The 18,665-nt window shown below is 38.1% G+C and overlaps 1 non-coding gene across 1 annotated transcript; it reads right to left on the bottom strand.

Annotated features, from left to right (window-relative positions):
* Positions 1-18,351: 18,351 nt before the first annotated feature.
* Positions 18,352-18,459, bottom strand: LOC112768023 (small nucleolar RNA R71). The gene has a single exon (XR_003185463.1). It is a non-coding gene; the product is annotated as a small nucleolar RNA R71 (small nucleolar RNA).
* Between the last annotated feature and the right edge of the window lie 206 nt (positions 18,460-18,665).

The raw sequence follows: 18,665 nt of genomic DNA, 5'->3' as shown, positions 1-18,665 counted from the left end.
TGTAGGAAATAATCCTACAGCAATTAAGGTTGAGGAATATAAAGCCAAGATACCTTATCCTCAAACACTCCGCCAAGAGGAGCAGGATAAGCAATTTGCTCGCTTTGCAGATTATCTCAGGATTCTTGAAATAAAGATTCCGTTTGCAGAGGCACTTGAGCAAATACCTTCTTATGCCAAGTTCATGAAAGAGATCTTGAGTCATAAAAAGGATTTGAGAGGCCATTTGAACTAATGTGTGATGCCAGTGACCACGCCATTGGTGCAGTACTGGGGCAGAGGCATGACAAGCTTCTTCATGTCATTTATTATGCTAGCCGTGTTTTAAATGATGCCCAAAAAAATTACACAACCACAGAAAAAGAATTGCTTGCAGTGGTTTATGTCATTGACAAGTTTAGATCATACTTAGTAGGATCAAAAGTGATTGTGTACACTGATTATGCTGCTCTTAAATATCTACTCACAAAGCAGGATTCAAAACCCAGGCTCATAAGATGGGTGTTGCTTCTGCAAGAGTTTGATATAGAAATAAGAGACAGAAAAGGGACAGAGAACCAAGTCGCTGATCATCTGTCTCGGATAGAACCAGTAGAAGGGGAGTTTCCCCCCTCTATTGAGATCTCTGAGACCTTTTCAGATGAGCATTTGTTTGCCATTCAGGAAACACCATGGTTTGTAGACATTGCAAAATATAAAGCTGCAAGGTTCATACTCAAGGAGTACAGCAGGCAACAAAAGAAAAAATTAATTACTAATGCAAAGTACTACTTGTGGGATGAACCCTATCTCTTTAAGAGATGTGCAGACGGAATAATCCGTAGGTTTGTGCCTAGAGAAGAAGCACAGAGGATCTTATGGCATTGCCATGGATCACAATATGGAGGCCATTTCGGAGGTGAGTGAACAGCCACTAAGGTCCTCCAATGTGGCTTCTAATGGCCTACACTCTATAGGAATTCCCGAGAGTTTGTACGTAACTGTGACAGTTGCCAAAGAGCTGGTAATCTGCCTCATGGTTACGCCATGCCTCAACAGAGAATCTTGGAGATTGAGTTGTTTGATGTATGGGGAATCGACTTCATGGGACCTTTCCCACCATCATACTCAAACACTTATATTCTGGTGGCAGTCGACTATGTATCAAAATGGGTAGAGGCCGTTGCCATACCCACCAATGATACTAAAACAGTGCTGAAGTTCCTCCAGAAACATATCTTTAGCAGGTTTGGTGTCCCTAGAGTACTAATCAGTGACGGGGGCACTCACTTCTGCAACAAACAGCTTTACTCTGCCATGGTCCGGTATGGGATTCGCCACAAGGTGGCGACTCCATATCATCCACAGACGAATGGGCAAGCTGAAGTTTCTAACAAAGAACTAAAAAGAATCCTGGAACGGACTGTAAGTACCCGTAGAAATGATTGGGCAAGAAGCTTGGATGATGCTCTATGGGCTTACAGAACAGCATTCAAGACTCCTATAGGGACCTCTCCATACCAACTTGTGTATGGTAAGGCTTGTCATCTGCCCGTGGAACTGGAATATAAGGCCTACTGGGCAACCAAATTCCTAAACTTTGATGCCAAATTAGCTGGAGAAAAAAGATTGCTCCAGCTGAATGAGTTAGAGGAGTTCAGATTTACTGCTTTCGAAAATGCCAAGCTTTATAAAGAGAAATAAAAAAGGTGGCATGACAGAAATCTATCATCTAGAGTCTTTGAACCAGGACAAAAGGTTCTGTTGTTTAACTCTAGGCTCAGGCTATTCCCCGGGAAACTGAAATCCTGGTGGAGGGAACCATATGTGATTACAAGTGTATCACCATATGGTTATGTGGAGCTCAAGACATTGATTCTGATAAAAAGTTCATTGTTAATAGACAGAGAATCAAGCATTATCTTGAAGGCAATGTTGAGCAAGAGTGCTCAAGGCTGAGGCTAGATTAAAAGCTCAGCAAGGTCCAGCTAAAGACAATAAAGAAGCGCTTGCTGGGAGGCAACCCAGCCATTAGCAAAACTTTTTCTATTATTTTATTTTATTTTATTCTTCATTTTATTTATTTTTTAAAATATATGAGCTTAATACTAACAAGGTAAAGAATCAATTGCATAAGTCCACAGGGTTACAGAAGAATTCAGAGCACAAAACAGGAAAAAGGAGCTCACTAGCAAGAAAACGCCAGTAAGAGGCACAATTGGGCGTTAAACGCCCAAAAGGAGCATCCACTGGGCGTTTAACGCCAGTAAAGATAGCCATCTGGGCGTTAAACGCCAGAAAGAAGCAGCTTCTGGGCATTTAACGCCAGATTTACAGCATCCTGGGCGATTAGAAAAATGCCCAGTGACAAAGGGGTTTCTGGCGTTTAACGCCAGCTAGAAGCAACAGCTGGGCGTTAAACGCCCAAAACATGCAGCAGTTGGGCGTTTAACGCCAGGATTGTGGGGAGTAGGCAATTTCGTTTTCAATTCAAATTTTTCCCTTTTTTTAAGTTTCAATTCATGATTTCTTGCACAAACATGTTACAAATCCTAATTTTTCAAATCCTTTTTCAAAAGATATCAAATGTATCTTAATTCATAAACCCTTTTTCTTAATCCTCTTCAAATTATTTTCAAATCCTTTTTAAAACAAATCTATCTCTTTTCCTTCTAAAATCTTTTCAACTAATCAATATCTTTTTCAAATCTTCACATCATCTTTTTTTAAATCTAGACTTATCTTTTTCAAATATCTTTCATATCTTTTCAATTTTAAATCACATCTTTTCCTATCATACTTATCTTTTCCAAATCACTTTTTCTATCATATCTTTTTCAAATAATTTTCAAAACCCACCCCCTTCCCTTTAAATTTTGGTTCAGCCTATCCCCCTCTCCTCCACAAGTTACGCTTGGCTCTCCCTCTTTCCCTCTACTTTCCTTTCTTTTGCTTGAGGACAAGAAAACCTCTAAGTTTGGTGTATTTATCCATGATCACTAAACCAATACCCACTAAGAACATGGCTCCTAAGCACGTGTAAAGCTTAAGTCTCAGCCCCAGCACACACCAAGTGGGCCCCAGAAGTGGATTTCTGCACTATCTATCATAGTTTACTCATTCTCTGCAAACCTAGATCACTAGCTTACTATTTAAACAACTTTTAGAGGATTATTTTGTACCTGATGACATTTTTAGATCTGAACTTTGTACTCTTTGATGGCATGAGTCTCTAAACTCCATTGTTGGGGGTGAGGAGCTCTGCTATGTCTCGATGAATTAATGTAATTATTTCTGTTTTCTATTCAAACACGCTTGTTTCTATCTAAGATGTTCATTCGCACTTCAATATGATGAATGTGATGATCCGTGACACTTATCACCATTCTCAATCTATAAATGTGTGCCTGACAACCACTCCCATTCTACCTTCAATTGAATGAGTATCTCTTGGATTCCTTAATCAGAATCTTCGTGGTATAAGCTAGAATCCATTGGCAGCATTCTTGAGAATCCGAAAAGTCTAAATCTTGTCTGTGGTATTCTGAGTAGGATTCAGGGATTGAATGACTGTGACGAGCTTCAAACTTACAAGGGTTGGGCGTAGTGACAGACGCAAAAGGATTAATAGATCCTATTCCAGCATGAGTGAGAACCGACAGATGATTAGCCGTGCGGTGACAGCGCACCTGGACCATTTTCACTGAGAGGACGGATGGTAGCCATTGACAACGGTGATCCACCAACACACAGCTTGCCATAGGAAGAACCTTGCGTGCGTTAAAAGGAAGACAGGGAGAAAGCAGAGATTCAGAAGACAAAGCATCTCCAAAACTCCAACATATTCTCCATTACTGCATAACAAGTATTTAATTCATGCTCTTTTATTTTTCGCAATCCAAACTGATAATTATAATTGATATCCTGACTAAGAATTACAAAATAACCATAGATTGCTTCAAGCCAACAATCTCCGTGGGATTCGACCCTTACTCACATAAGGTATTACTTGGACGACCTAGTGCACTTGCTGGTTAGTGGTACGAGTTGTGAAAAGTATGATTTACAATTCGTGCACTAGTGTGTAACACCAAACTTAGCTTCTTGCAATATAGATAAAGCTAATTAACCTTTTTATTAAAATAGTTATGAGAAGAAAACTACCTCAGGTTGGGTTGCCTCCCAACAAGCACTTCTTTATTGTCATTAGCTTGACATCCTTCATTCTTGCTTAGCTCAGGTTCTGAACCTCTTTTTCCTTGTCCCATTGCCCTCCTAAGTAAGGTTTTTCTCTGTGCCCGTTTGCTGTGAAATGACTCTGTGTAGCTTCATCTAGCAGCTCAAGACTTTCATAAGGAAAAACCTTTGTCACTAAATATGGGCCAGTCCATTTGGACTTGAGCTTGCCAGGAAAAATCTTGAGCCGTGAATTGTACAGGAGTACTTGCTGTCCTGGTTTGAACTCTTTCTTTAAAATCTTCTTGTCATGCCACCTTTTGGCTCTTTCCTTGTATGTCTTGGCATTTTCATAGGCTTATAGCCTAAATTCATCCAACTCATTCAATTATAGTAACCTTTTCTCCCCTGCTGCCTGAAAATCAAGGTTGAGGAGTTTAGTAGCCCAAAAAGCTCTGTGTTCAAGCTCTACAGGGAAATGGCATGATTTTCCATACAATAGCTGAAAGGGGGACTTTCCAATGGGAGTTTTGAAAGCTGTCCTGTATGCCCAGAGTGCATCTTCTAGCTTCCTAGCCCAATCTTTTCTTGTGCTTCCCACTGTTTTCTCTAAGATCTTCTTCAACTCCCTATTTGATAATTCAGCCTGGCCATTAGTTTGAGGGTGGTATGGTGTGGCTACTTTATGGATTACTCCATATTTGTAGAGGAGTTTCTCCATCTGTTTGTTGCAGAAATGACCACCACCATCGCTAATAAGACCCTTGGGCACTCCATATCTAGTGAAAATGTGCTTCTTAAGGAACTGAAGGACAATCTGTGCATCACAGGTGGTTGTGGCTATGGCTTCCACCCACTATGAGACATACTCCACTGCCACCAAGATGTATCTGAAAGAGTAGGAAGGAGAAAAGGGTCCCATGAAATCAATGCCCCATAAGTCAAATAGCTCCACTTCTAGGATGAAATTTTGAGGCATCTCATTCCTTCTTGTCAATCCTCCAGCTCTTTGGCATTCATTGCATTGGTGAACAAACTCTCTAGCATCCTTAAAGATAGTTGGCCAATAGAAGCCACTCTGTATTACCTTTGCAGCCGTTCTCTCTGGTCCAAAGTGTCCACCGTATGCTGAACCATGACAATGCCACAATATGTCCTTCATTTCATTTTCAGGGACACACCTCCTAATCATTATATCAGAGCATTTCTTGAATAAAAAAGGTTTGTCCCACAAGAACTTCCTTGCTTCGTTGAGTAGCTTCTTCACTTGTTGCTTGGAAAATTTTTGAGGTATTTTCCTTCCTACTTTGAAATTTGCTATGTCAGCAAACCAAGGTGTTTGTTGAACTTGGAAAAGGTGCTCATCAGGGAAACTCTCATTTACTTGCTGTGGTCTATCTTTCTTGGCTTCTTGTGGCACTCTTGATAGATGATCTGCTATTTGATTTTCACTTCCCTTTCGATCTCTCACTTCAATATCAAATTCTTGTAGCAGCAGCACCCACCTAATAAGCCTTGGCTTTGAATCCTGTTTAGACATTAAATACTTGAGAGCAGCATGGTCAGTATACACTATAACCTTTGAACCAATCAAGTATTGCCTAAACTTATCAAGTGCATATACAATTGCTAAACATTCTTTCTCAGTGGTGGTATAATTTTTCTGTTTTTCATTTAACACCTTACTGGCATAATATATGACATGGTGCAGCTTGCCTTTCTTTTGCCCCAGTATAGCACCAATAGCAAGGTTGCTTGTATCACACATAAGTTCAAAAGGTAAGTTCCAATTAGGGGGTGCAATAATTGGTGATGTAATGAGTTTTCTCTTTAGAGTTTCAAAGGCATGTTTACAGTTGTCATCAAAGATAAAGGGGGTATCAATCATTAGTAAATTGCTCAACGGTTTTGCTATTTTTGAAAAATCTTTGATGAACCTCCTGTAAAAATCAGCATGCCCAAGGAAATTCCTTACTGCTTTCACATTAACAGGTATAGGGAGTTTTTCAATAATTTTTATTTTAGCTTTATCAACTTCTATACCTTTACATGACACTTTATGCCCAAGAACTATTCCTTTCGGAACCATGAAATGGCACTTCTCCCAGTTCAATACCAGGTTACTTTCTTGGCATCTTTTCAAAACAAGAGTTAAATGATGCAAGCAAGTGTTAAATGAATTTCCAAAGACAGAAAAATCATCCATGAAGACTTCTAAAAATTTTTCCACTATATCAGAAAAAATGGAAAGCATACACCTTTGAAAGGTGGCCGGGGCATTGCATAGCCCAAAGGGCATCCTTCTGTAGGTGAAAACTCCAAATGGGCATGTGAAGGAAGTCTTCTCTTGATCCTTGGGATCCATCACTATTTGATTGTACCCAGAGTATCCATCCAGGAAGCAGTAGTAAGCATGGCCTGCCAATCTTTCTAACATTTGATCAATGAAGGGCAGAGGGAAGTGATCTTTTCTTGTGGCATCATTCAGTCTCCTATAATCTATGCACATTCTCCACCTAGTCACTGTCCTGGTGGGAATCAACTTATTCTTCTCATTGGTGATGACTGTCATTCCTCCTTTTTTTGGTACAACTTGAACCAGACTCACCCATGAGCTGTCTGAGATTGGAAAGATTATCCCAGCATTCCATATCTTCATCACTTCTTTTTGGACCACTTCTTTCATGGTTGGGTTGAGTCTTCTCTGAGGTTGAACCACATGTTTTTACTCTTCTTCCAATAAAATTTTATGCATACAGATGGTAGGACTAATGCCTTTGATATCCTCAATTGTCCAGCCCAAGGCTGTTTTGTGAGCCTTTAATACTTCAATCAACTTTGTTTCCTCCTCCCTGATCAAGGATGAGTTTATGATTACTGGCAAGGCTTCTGCTTCTCCAAGAAATACATATTTGAGGTGAGGAGGGAGAGGCTTCAACTCTTATTTTGGCTTATCCTCTTCCTTGTCTTCAATGGATATTTCTACCACTTCCTCTTCTTGCTCCTCCTGATGCTTTTGATAGTTGTCCTCAAACATTTCTTCTACCAAGCTTTCTATCACATCCACCTTCATGAAATTTTCTTGCTCAGAGGGATGTTGCATTGATTTGAAAATGTTGATGACCATATGCTCATTATGTACCCTGAAGGTCATTTCTCCTTTCTCTACATCAATAGTGGTTCTTACTGTAGCTAAAAATGGTCTTTCCAAGATGATTGAGTTGTTTCCCTCTCCTTCTGTGTCCAAGATCACAAAGTCTGCAGGGAATATAAACTCTCCAACCTTCACTAGTAAATTTTCCATAATTCCATTGGGTGTCTTGATTGATTTATCAGCCATCACTAGTGACATCCTCGTTAGTTTGATTTCTTCTATAGCAAGCTTTTTCATTAATGAGAAGGGCATCAAGTTGATGCTGGCACCTAAATCGCATAGAGCGTTTTCCAATGTCATCTTGCCTATGATGCATGAAACCACAAAACTCCCTGGATCTTTGAGCTTTGGTGGGATACCCCTTTGGATCACAGCGCTACATTCTTCAGTGAGCATAATGTTCTCCTTTTCTTGCCAACTTCTCTTTTTGTTTAAAAGTTCCTTCAAAAACTTGGCATATAGGGGCATTTGCTCAAGTGCCTCAGCCAGGGGTATGTTGATCTCTAATTTCTTGAAGATTTCGAGAAATTTAGGGAAGTGTTGGTCCTTAGTCTCCTTGTTGAACCTTTGGGGATATGGCAATGGAGGTGTGAAGTTCACTTCCTGCCTATGGTCCTTAGTTGGCTCTTCAATTGCTTCCTTCCCTTTTCTTGAAATTTTTGGCTGTTCCTCCTTCCCTTGAGCCTGCCTTGAAGTTTGCTTGCTTGCTGTTACATCTTCATCATTGGCTTCCTCTTTCTCACCCTGTTTCTTATCATTTGCTTTTGGCTTCTTGGTTGCTTCTTCATTTTTCACCAAGATTTTTCCACTCCTTAGTTGTATGGCTTTGCATTCCTCTTTTGGATTAGGAATGGTGTCACTTGGGAGTGAGCTCACAGGTCTCTCAATAGCAATTTGCTTGGAGAGCTGTCCAATCTGTCTTTCCATATTTTTTATGGAAGCTTCCTGGTTCTTTGTTGTCATCTCTTGGTGCTTTATTATTTTCTCCATTAAGATCTCCAAGTTGGTGATCCTCTGAGAATCTTGTGAGATTGGTTGGTTGTGGGGTGTTGAGGGTTGAAGATAAGTGTTTTGATTGGTGGCTTGGTTATTGGATGGATGATGGTTAGAGTTGGGATAAGTATTTTGTGGTTTTCTGTATATGTTTTGGTTATTATTTTGCTGGTTGTTGTAGTTTGTGTTTTTCCAACTATTTTGGTTTGAGTTCCTTTGCCATGGCTGTTGAGTTTGATTGTGATTGTCTCCCCATCTGAGGTTGGGGTGGTTCTTCCATTAGGGGTTGTAAGTGTCACCATAAACCTCATTTGTCCCAGAATTTTGATTGTGCATGTACTGGACTTGTTCTTGCTGTTGATCCTCTTGAGTTTCTTCATTTGTCACCCATGTGGATGATGGTTGGCTTGTGTTGACTGCTGCAATTTGGAGGCTATCAATCCTTTTGGACATTTACTCAAATTATTGTTGAATTTGCTACTGCATCATTTTATTTTGAGCTAAGATTGAGTCCACTCCTTCCAACTTCATCACTCCTTTCCTTTGTGATGGTTGGCGTTGCCTTTGGTGAGCAAAGAAGTACTGGTTGTTAGTCACCATATCAATGAGATTTTGGGCTTCCTCTGCAGTCTTCATCAATTGTAGTGAGCCTCCTGCTGAGTGATCAAGAGCCTCCTGAGATTTCAATGTCAACCCTTCATAAAAATTCTTCAATCTGTCCCAGTCACTGAATATTTCGGGAGCGCACTTCCTAATTAGAGCCTTGTATTTCTCCCATGCCTCATAGATGGGTTCATTGTCCATTTGTGTGAATGTTTGCACTTCAGTTTTCAACCTGATGACCCTTTGAGGTGGGTAAAATTTGGCAAGGAACTTGCTCACTAGCTCATCCCAGTTGTTGATGCTATCTCTTGGGAAAGATTCCTACCATTGAGTAGATTTATCTCTGAGAAAAAATGGAAATAACAATAGCTTGTAACTGTCAGGATGCACTGCATTGGTTTTGACAGTGTCACAAATCCTCAAGAAAGTAGACAAGTGTTGGTTTGGATCTTCAAGTGGTCCTCCTCCATAAAAACAATTATTTTGAACCAAGGTGATGAGTTGTGGCTTTAGTTCAAAGTTATTTGCATTAACATTTGGGGTAAGAATGCTACTCCCACAATGTCTAGGATTTGCAAATGTGTAGGAAGCCAAAACTCTTCTCTGTGGTGGATTGTTGTTGTTATTGGCTGCTCCTTCTGGTGGATTTGTTGGGTTTGTTGAGTGTTCCTCCATATCTTGGAACTCTTCTTCTGAATCCTCTTCTCCAACAATGTTTTTCCCTCTTTCAGCTCTTCTTAATCTCCTGAGGGTTCTTTCGTCTTGTTCACAAAAGGTGGGTATAGCTCCTCTTGTCCCTGACATGCAAACCACACATAAAAATCACACAAAACAGAAGGACAGTAACACTTCAATCCATTGCTAGAATAAAATATTAGTTAGCTTAAGCAAAAATTCAAACAGTTAGTGTGTTAGTTAAGAATTAAAGAAACAGAAAAGAAAAAGTGCTTGATCTAGATCTCCACTTCACTTAATCATTGTCAATCTAATCAATCCCCGGCAACGGCACCAAAAACTTGATGGGTATTTTGGAAAACGAATTCCAATACCCAAAACAAACCAGCAAGTGTACCGGGTCGCATCAAGTAATAATAACTCACATGAGTGAGGTCGATCCCACAGGGATTGAAGGATTGAGCAATTTTAGTTTAGTGGTTGATTTAGTCAAGTGAATCAAGTATTGGTTTGAGTGGTTTGTGATTGACAGAAGCTAAATTGCATGAAATGTAAAGGAAGAGGGAAGAATTGAAGTAAATTAAAGAGCACAGAAAGTAAAAGTGCTGAATCTTAAAGAACAAGTAAATTAAATTGCAGAAACTTAGATTGCAAGAAATGTAAATGACTGAATCTTAAAGTGCAAGAAAAGTAAATTGCTTGAATTATAAAAGGGATTGGGAACTGGGATTGCAGAAATCTAAACAAGCAGAAGTAAATTGCAATAAACAGAAGAGTAAAAGTTGAATTGAAGTAAAATGGATCTTAAACAGCAAAGTGAAAATGATTGAAGAATTAAAAACAGAAAGTAAATGCAGCTCAATTGCAGAAATTAAAAGAGAGATTGAAAATCTCAGGAGTGGAAGAGACTAGAAACCAAGTCTAGATCTCAAATCCTTCCTTGATCCAACAAGAACAATTGCAAAAGAAACTGGAAAAGTAAATTGCAGAAGAGGTAGAAGAGTGAAAGCAGTAAATAGAATTTGAATTATGCAGAAAGATTAAACAAGAAATCTCAAGGTGAGATTGAAATAGAATTTCTTCAATTCTCCACCCAAGATCCAAGACAAGAAGTAAAGATTTCTCAAGCAAGAACCAAGAAGAAGAGAGATCAATTCTCCTTCCAAATTCTCAGAAATCCAAATTCAAATTAAAACTCTCAAAATTAAAAAAAATGAAAATTATCAAAGAAGCAAAGGTGTTTTCTAAATCAAACTAACACTTATTTATACACTTCCTAATTTAGATCTAAGAATTTGGGTGGGCTCTAAAATTTGGTGAAGAAATGAATTAATTTGGATTTTTGATGGATTTTGGCCCAAGGTGCACCTCCCAAGGGATGGCTCAGTTCAAATACCAAACTGAGCGCCCAATGTGCTTTTGTGCTGCCCATTTTGTGTGCGTCCAGCCTTGTTCAGGTTGCTTTTCAATAGAGCTTAGTTGGAAAATTGAACTGAGCTCTATGTCTTGCCTTGGGTGTGTCAAGCGTGCGTGTGTCAGCTTCCTGGCCGTGTCAAAGTGCGCATGACAAGCTCCTTGGTGTGCTTCTTGTTGCGCCAAAGTGTGGGGAGTGGGGGAGAGTAGCGCTCAATTGGGAAAACCAACTGAGCTCCCCATTGTGGCACCTTGCTTTGGGCTTCAAGCTCCCAGGTTCGAATCCTGGTGGAAGCAAACTGATGCTAATTTCCTTGGAGGGGTTGGACGCTCCTTCCTTGCCTTTCATGAAGCTCCTTGGTTCGAACCTTGGGAGAGCCATCTTGGCTCATTTTCTTTGCACCAAGAGTAGCGCTCCTCCCTCGACTTGCATGAGTTCCCAGGTTCGAATCTTAGCCAACTCACTTTGGCTTATTTTCCTTGCAAGCTTGGTAGTGTGAGGTCCCTTGTTCGAACCTTGGAGGAGGCTTTTTGGCCATTTTCTCTTATTTTCCTTGCAAGGAGCGTTCCTTGCTTTCCGTGGGTCATGGGTTCGATACCTTGTAGCTTCACTCCTTAGAATTTTGCTTTGAATTAATTTTGGAGAACCCCCGATAAAGCTCACTTAGTGAACTGAGCTTTATGTCCTTGCATTGCTTTCTTTGGTGCTCAGTTAACTAAGTGAACTGAGCTTTGTGCCTTGCTTTCTCCTTTTATTCCTTGTGAAGCTCGGTTCACTCACTCAACTTGGCTTCCTTCCTTCTTTGATGATGCCACGCTTTTCTTCTCTTGGGCACGCTCCTTAGGCCACGCTTTTCTTATTTTTTTTCTTTTCTTCACCTACAAGTAATCAAATCAACCAATTAAAGTATCACCAAATTCACAAAGTTTAAAATTCATTCATAATTCAATTAATTTTAGCTTAAACCTCATGGTTTTGTATGAATTAAAGGGTGGTTGGTTGATTTAACAAAATATGCAATTCCACTCCAAATTACTTACTTACAATGCAAGAAAGTGCATAAAACCTAATAAAAACAAAGAAAAAGACTAGTAAAACTAGGCTAAGATGACTTGTCATCATCGAGTCTCCACATAGAGCACGTAGTGGCTAGCCACTGCTTTCACCCAGGGAAACTCGTATCTCAGATAGGTGGAGTGCAACAATCATAATATCAATAATTCAATTAAGCATATATACATTCATTCTCAGCCATACTTTAACATTTATCTCAGCCATCCAGCTTAAAAATCATAATTCATTATCAGCCATAGACCATCATCACACACAGCTATTTCACTCATATTATACTCAGCCACTCGGCTCATATCATACTCATCCACTCGGCTCAAATTATATACAGCACCCCACCATCCTCCACAACAACACATATCATCATCATTAGTTATAACTCATCATAATATCTCCCTTCTTCATCAACAAGTTACCCCTTTCCCTAGCTTCCTCTCAATCACTAGGCATTCTACATTAATTTAAGATTTAAAAGATGAAAATGGCGGTTTATAAGTCTGAAACAACATCTCGGATGGTCGCAAGCTTGTTGGGAAGGCGAAAGACTTGAAAACAGGGGTTTTATAAGAAAACAGGGCCGTGTGCATACGCACAGAGCTGTGCGCACGCACAGAAAGAAAAATTTCCATTGTGGAGTGCGCACACAAGGCGTGCCAGCACCATCAACAGAACGTCCTTCCCAACGTGTATGTACGCACAGAGCTGTGCGCATGCACAGCTTGCAAAAACCTTATTGTTTGCGCATAGGGCCTGCTAGCGATCCCAGCCGCAGCCACTCCCCTGTGTGTGCGTACCTACAAGTGTGTGCATGCGCACAGGTCCAGAAATCCACAGGGTGTGTGAAGAATGAATAGATGTCGATCTTGAATTTCATAAAATATAGGTTCATTGCAAGTATAGCCTAGACCAACAAACAATCCTCTCAATCAAAGTTTAGATATTTTCACTTCAAAACATATAAACCAAGAGTCTTTTAACCTCGGGTCGTCTTCCTCGTGGATGCAATTGGAAGTGTTACGCTTTTGGTTGTTAGGGCAAAGAGGGTTTTGTAATCAAAGAACAAAAGATCAAAAGAACTAAACAATAAAAATACTAAGAGATGATCAAAATTGGAATTAATGCAATTAAAGGAAGATAGGGTCAAAACTAGTGAAAATGCTAAGATATGCATAAAAGAGCCTTGACTTGCGAATAAGAGGGTCCAAGGAATCCTATCATCGCCATAACCACAACTATGATTATTATGATGAGTCAATCTCACGTAGTCTACCCCTACATCGAGGAGTAAGTCAAGCAAGCATAATTGACCTTAATCCATAAGTCTTAGCTAACTTATCAAACTAGTTGATAAAAAGCCAGCGTCAATGGAAACAAGAGTCAACTAACTACCCAAGAATAACCACTAAATGTCGGACATTATGACTCTAGTATCCTAGGAACTCAAATCCCAAGCCAAGGTGTGAAAATCTACTCAAAATCTATAATTGGCGTTTTCACAAACATCTTGTGTGCATAAAACCAAACATAAGAAATTGTAAAGGAAAATGAAAACTATAACAAAACTATTCACAATATCCACAATTAGCATTCAATCAAGCATAAAGAAAGCATAAAACATGAAATTCATCAATCAAAACTTCAAGATACCAAAATTTCATATATAAACAAAGTAACTTGAACCATAAGAACATAAAAGCAAAAGTAGTGAAATTAAAGAGAAAATTGAGAGTACCTACAAAAGATGAGCAAAATACAAAATCGAAGCTTGCTATAAAATGTTACAATGGAGATGGAAATGAAACACTAGGAGAGAAATTCTACTCTACTCCTACTCCTACCCCTATGGAAGCTTCCTAATCCTAATGAAAACTCAAACTAAACCTAATAAAACCTAATGCTACCTAATACCTTCATATGTGTTGATATCCCCTTCATATAGCACTTCCCATTCAGCATCCAAGGTTCCAAAACTGGGCTAAAGGCCCCCAAAATCGTGGATCACGTGTTTCATTAATGAAACCACGTGCAGGGACCTGTGCGTATGCACAGGTGTGTGCATATGCACACTTTGCTGAATGTTCTCCTGTGTGTACGCATAGAGGGTTGTGCGCACGCACACATGAAAATTCCTTCTTGTGCATACGCACAAATGCTTGTGCACATGCACACTTATCTGTGTGTGCTTTTCCTTGTTTTCTTCATGTGTTCTCCCTTGTACATGCTTTCTTCCACTTTTGGCTATCCATTCTTGCCTTTATGACCTGAAATCACTAAACAAACATGTCATGGCATCAAATGGTATAAAAGTGGAATTAAAATCACTAATTTAGACATAAAATGCATGTTTTCACATTTATATCCAAATTAGGGATAAAAGACAAAAGTATGATATTTTGGTGCTTAAGTGTGAGTTTGTGTGATGAAATCCATCCAAATCAAGCTAAAATATATTGGAAAATATGGACTCATCAATTCCCCTACACTTAAACAGTAGTATGTCCTCATGCTAAACCAAACAAGGATAATAATCAAGGGGGTAATTGATGAGCGGATAATTTATACGCTTTTTGGCATTATTTTTACATAGTTTTTAGTATGATTTAATTAGTTTTTAGTATATTTTTATTAGTTTTTAAATAAAATTCACATTTCTGGACTTTACTATGAGTTTGTATGTTTTTCTGTGATTTCAGGTAATTTCTAGCTGAAATTGAGGGACTTGAGCAAAAATCAGATTTAGAGGCTGAAGAAGGACTGCAGATGTTGTTGGATTCTGACCTCCCTGCACTCAAAGTCGATTTTCTGGAGTTACAGGAGCCCAAATGGTGCACTCTCAATTGCGTTGGAATGTAGACATCCAGGGATTTCCAGCAATATATAATAGTCCATACTTTGCCCGAGTTTAGATGACGCAAACTGGCGTTCAACGCCAGCTTTCTGCCCTATTCTAGAGTTAAACGCCAGAAACAGGTTGCAAAGCAGAGTTAAACGCCAGAAACAGGTTACAAAATAGCATTTAACTCCAAGGAAGACCTCTACACGTGAAATCTTCAACGCTCAGTTCAAGCACACACCAAGTGGGCCCGAAAGTGGATTTCTGCATCAATTACTTATTTCTATAACCCTAGTAACTAGTTTAGTATATATAGAACTTTTTACTATTGTATTGACATCTTTTGATCATGTTTTGATGATTGAACCCTCTTTGGGAGGCTGGCCATTCAGCCATGCCTGGACCATTATCACTTATGTATTTTCAACGGTAGAGTTTCTACACATCATAAATTAAGGTGTGGAGCTCTGTTATTCCTCATGAATTAATGCAAAGTACTATTATTTTTCTATTCAATTCAAGCCTATTTCTTCTCTAAGATATTCATTCGCACAAAAGAACATGATGAATGTGATGATTATGTGACGCTCATCACCATTTTCACTTATCAACGCGTGCCTGACAAACACTTCCATTCTACATGCAAACAAGTTTGAATGCATATCTCTTAGCCTCCTGATCGTGAGATCAGAGTCTTCGTGGTATAGGCTAGAATTATTGGCGGCCATTCTTGAGATCCAGAAAGTCTAAACCTTGTCTGTGGTATTCCGAGTAGGATCTGGGAAAGGATGGCTGTGACGAGCTTCAAACTCGCGAGTGCTGGGCGTAGTGACAGACGCAAAAGGATTACTGAATCCTATTCCAGTATGATCGAGAACCGACAGATGATTAGCCGTGCGTTGACAGCTCATTTTGGACCATTTTCACTGAGAGGACGGGAAGTAGCCATTGACAATGATGATGCCCTACATAAAGCTTGCCATGGAAAGGAGTATGAAGGATTGGATAAAGACAGTAGGAAAGCAGAGGTTCAGGAGGAACAAAAACATCTCCATACGCTTATCTGAAATTCTCACCAATGAACTACATAAGTATCTCTATCCTATTTTATGTTCTATTTATCTTTTAATTATCTTTTAATTATTAAAACTCTATAACCATTTGAATCCGCCTGACTGAGATTTACAAGGTGACCATAGCTTACTTCAAGCCGACAATCTCCGTGGGATCGACCCTTACTCACGTAAGGATTATTACTTGGATGACCCAGTGCACTTGATGGTTAGTTGTGCGAAGTTATGACAAAGAACTGAAATTATGAACGTGCGTATTAAGTTTTTGACGCCGTTACCAAGGAATGAAAGATCACGATTTTGCATACCAAGTTTTTGGCGCCGTTGCCAGGGATTGTTCGAGTTTCGACAACTGACGGTTCATCTTGTTGCTCAGATTAGGTAATTTTCTTTTCAAAAAGTTTTCAAAAAAATCTTTCAAAAATTTTTTATTTTTTTGCGTTTTTTTAAATAATTTTCAAAAAAAATCCAAAAAAATTTATAAAATCATAAAATCAAAAATATTTTTGTGTTTCTTGTTTGAGTCTTGAGTCAAATTTTAAGTTTGGTGTCAATTGCATGTTTTTAAAATTTGTGTATTTTTCGAAAACTCATGCATGTGTTCTTCATAATCTTCAAGTTGTTCTTGATGATTTGCTTTGTTTGATCTTTGCATTTTATTGTTTTGTGTCTTTTCTTGTTTTTCATATGCATTTTCAATTTGTTAGTGTCTAAAGTTTGAAATTTTCTAAGTTTGGTGTCTTGCATGTTTTTCTTTTCTTAAAAATTTTCAAAAATAAGTTCTTGGTCTTCATCTTGACATTCAAAGTGTTCTTGGTGTTCATCTTGACATTCAAAGTGTTCTTGCATGCATCATGTGTTTTGATTCATAATTTTCATGTTATGAGTCTTTTGGTTGTTTTTCTCTTTCTTCATTAAAAATTCAAAAAAATATCTTTCCCTTATTCTCTCATAAATTTTCGAAAATTTGGTTTGATTTAGTCAAAAAGTTTTTAAATTTAATTGTTTCTTATGAGTCAAATCAAATTTTCAATTTAAAAATTCTATCTTTTTCAAATCTTTTTCAAAAATAAAATCTTTTTCATTTTTTCTTTCATATTTTCGAAAATTTCAAATTGATTTTCAAAAATCTTTTTCTTATTTTGTTTCATAATTTCAAAATCTTTACTAACAATTAATGTGATTGATTCAAAAATTTTAAAGTTTGTTACTTGCCTATTAAGAAAGGTTCAATCTTTAAATTTTAAAATCATATCTTTTTGTTTCTTGTTAGTCAAGTAATCAACTATAATTTTCAAAATCAAATCTTTTTAAATTTCTTTTGCAAATCTTTTTCAAAATAAATTTCAATCACATCTTTTTCAAAATCAATTTTAAAATCTATTCTAACCTCTTATCTTTTCAAAATTGATTTTCAAATCTTTTTCAATTAATCCTATCTTTTTGTTTCATTCTTATCTTTTTCAAAACTACCTAACTAATTTTCTCTCTCTAATTTTCGAAAATTACTAACTTCTTTTTCAAAATTTCTTTTCATTAACTCATTATTTTAAATTTTAATTTTAATTTTATTCCTTTTCGTATTTTTGAATTATAACTAATATTTAAAATAAAAATAAAAATATTTTTATTTAATTTTCGAATTCTTCTCCCTCTCATCTTCTTCTATTTATTTATTTATCTACTAACACCCCTCTTTCACTCAAAAATTTGAACCCACTCTTCTCCTCTGTGTTCGAATTCCTATCTTTTCCTTCTTCTATTCTTCTCTTCTTATACTCATATAAGGAATCTCTATACTGTGATATAGAGGATTCCATATTTTCTTTTCTGTTCTCTTCTTTTTCATATGAGCAGGAACAAGGATAAAAATATTCTTGTTGAAGCTGATCCTAAACCTGAAAGGACTCTGAAGAGGAAGCTAAGGGAAGCTAAAGCACAACTCTCTAGAGAAAATTTGACAGAAATTTTCGAAAAAGAAGGAGACATGGCCGAACCCAACAACAATGCAAGGAAGATGCTTGGTGACTTCACTGCACCAAATTCTAACTTACATGGAAGAAGCATCTCAATCCCTACCGTTGGAGCAATCAATTTTTAGCTAAAGCCTCAATTAGTTTCTCTGATGCAACAGAATTACAAGTTTCATGGACTTCCATCAGATGATCATTTTTAGTTCTTAACTGAATTCTTGTAAATCTGTGATATTGTTAAGACCAATGGGGTTGATCCCGAGGTCTACAGGCTTATGCTTTTCCCATTTGCTGTAAGAGACAGAGCTAGAATATGGTTGGACTCTCAACTTAAAGATAGCCTGAACTCTTAGGATAAGCTGGTCACGGCTTTCTTAGCCAAGTTCTTTCCTCCTCAAAAGCTTAGCAAACTTAGAGTGGATGTTCAAACCTTCAAATAGAAAGAAGGTGAATCCCTCTATGAAGCTTGGGAGAGATACAAGCAACTGACCAAAAAGTGTCCTTCTGACATGCTTTCAGAATGGACCATCCTGGATATATTCTATGATGGTCTGTCTGAATTAGCTAAGATGTCATTAGACCATTTTGTAGGTACATCCATTCACCTAAAAAAAAATGCCTGCACAAGCTCAGGAACTCATTGACATGTTTACAAATAACCACTTCATGTACACTTCTGAAAGGAATCCTGTGAGTAATGGGACGCCTCAGAGGAAGGGAG

This window comes from Arachis hypogaea, chromosome 17 (genome assembly GCF_003086295.3).
Source record: "Arachis hypogaea cultivar Tifrunner chromosome 17, arahy.Tifrunner.gnm2.J5K5, whole genome shotgun sequence".
In the NCBI taxonomy this organism is placed as follows: Eukaryota; Viridiplantae; Streptophyta; class Magnoliopsida; order Fabales; family Fabaceae; genus Arachis; species Arachis hypogaea.
The sequence above is the reverse complement of the archived record's forward strand: the minus strand, read 5'-3'. Positions and strand labels throughout refer to the sequence as shown.